This window comes from Schistocerca serialis, chromosome 3, assembly GCF_023864345.2.
Source record: "Schistocerca serialis cubense isolate TAMUIC-IGC-003099 chromosome 3, iqSchSeri2.2, whole genome shotgun sequence".
Taxonomy (NCBI): domain Eukaryota; kingdom Metazoa; phylum Arthropoda; class Insecta; order Orthoptera; family Acrididae; genus Schistocerca; species Schistocerca serialis.
The window spans coordinates 776,208,156-776,210,572 of NC_064640.1; positions in this window are offsets into that span (position 1 = coordinate 776,208,156).

Sequence of the window (2,417 nt, forward strand, 5' to 3'; positions counted from 1 at the left end):
TAGATTCTTTTCGTTCTGTGGTGTTCCAAGAACAACTGCGATCACATTATCATTATTCTTTGGGTAACGGCGTCCTCATAATTTTATCTAAGAAGAACAAGATGCTGAAATTCTTTTTGCCAATGTAATTGGTTCTGTCCGATTGGAGACGCGTCATGTTAAGCGACGGATGGCTTCCACGAGACACAGAAAATTATTTATATCTCAGCGAACTGATGGTCACCATCTGAATAATTTTAGGTAGACTGCTTTGATATTTCATTATTACATTCAAATATTTTATTTTTGTATTATATAAATGATCATGAATGTGATATTTTTCTTGACGACCTGAAGTTACATCGTAACATAATGAACTGTGTTACTTATGCAAGAAACTGGTCAATTACTTAAGAAATGAAGCAGTAGAATATTTGCTACTATACTTTTATTCGTAATATTAGTCTGAGACTGAGAATTAGAAATGAGGACAAAGAAATGTCTGAACATTTGCGAAACCATTGACGTATATCAGCCAAAATTAGCAGTCAAAAAGTGCCTTTGACTAATATCCTTCGCGGGGCAGAAAACTTGAAAAGCACACTTACAAGAAATCTACCAAAAAATGGTTGGTGGCACTAGTTCATCTATGCTCTGAAGCACAGAGTGCAGGAAATCATTTTAATTTGGTAACGTGCTGTGACAATTTTATCAATACATGCTGAGTTGAAGTAAGAATCAACGAACTAGAATCTTGTCGAAAATTATGATGCTACACCCTTAAGACAGTTCAACAAATAGGTAAGTGCACGTTTAGTTTGTGATATAAATTAATTTTCGTCGCTCATTCTGTATCTTCGTAAGTACTGATTCTGTCACTATTATTTGAAAATTATTACCATGACAGGGCATTTACACAAAGAACTGAACAGATTATGTAAATGTGAAGAAGAAACTCAGTAACCATTAATGAAGAAACCACCAGACGTCGTTACACAAAACGCTTCAGCGACCTACACTTACGAAATAAATAAGGGTTTGGCGAAAATTAACTAGCTTTAGTAAAATTACACTTACCCAAAACACGTAGGAAAACAGTGGTGCAGTCCATCTTTCCTGCGAGACACGAAATAAGGTTATATGTTTACTCCAATCACAGGGTAACGTCTGCAGTGTTCAAAGAAGAATAAGGCATATCGCAGCTGTGGCTTCCGTCTGGGAACTAAAACGCTTCTACACCGGCGGGCGAGTGCCACGGTGTGAGTCATGCCTGATGGCTGTCGGAGCTCATGCTGTCGACAGTGACGTCACGTACGTCGTTTGACTGGTATTGTGCAGCCACCTAAGGGAGCTGTCTTGCGTGTTATCTCGACAACTAAGTGAAAGAAATTCCACCCAACTGACAACAGAATGATGCATTTTTCACTGTGTTTATCTCCGTTTAGAATTAAATTTGATAAAATGTTGTTATTCGTCATACTCGTACCAGTGTTTAAATTACATATGCGTTCAAAAGTCTTTAGCAAAAATATTACTAAATGGGCCTGTTTTGGATCAACAATGACTAGATGTAAATATATAAAACTGCAACCAGTCATTTTTTGAATAATTATTTATTATCCCATGCACCGGTTTTCGAACCTTTTGAGGTTCATCTTCAGGTTCATCTGTCGCAAGCCAGCACCCACCATTATGCTAGAAATAATAATATAAAATCCAGAAACCATCCGAAGATGAACTTGAAACGGTTCGAAAACCGGTTCATGGAATAATAAATAATTATTCAAAAAAGTGACTGGTTGCAGTTTTATATATTTACATTCAGTTTACAGTCACGGGTTCTAAAATGTCCGTAATGGATAAGCTTCATAACGATGACTAAGTTCGTTATGGTTCTGTAGCGCAATAACATAAATCACGTGCCTACTTGATATGAGAACTGTTTTTATACATCTTTTTATAATAAACATGTTGGCGTTATTTCAATGCAGTAACTGTCATACTGTCCCATTATAAAATTTCTTCCAATTTTATGGAAACGCGAATTCACCTGAAAGTGGTATCGATATGGAAGGATCATAATGATTCAAAATTTAATAACTATACAGCTGAATTTTTAGCTAGTGCAGTGCTTATTGGCGATGACCTACCTGAAAGGCATTGTAAAATAGTAACCAGGGATGAAAGTTTCTGAAAAACTGCACGGTGTGGTGTTGGCTGTTAAGGCAGTGTTAAGTAGCTGACGTCGTTGGTGTATAAGAGGAAATGTTGCGCGCCTTTAGACAAAGAGTTAGCTACGTGTAAGCGATGTGCAAGATGGGTGCGAGATTTCTTAATTACTGTACAAAAACCAATTTTTCGTCAACGGTAGGCTATTTTCATAAGAATCAAGATAAGAGTGTGCGTCGTTTCGTAACTGTCTGTTACATGGATCCAGC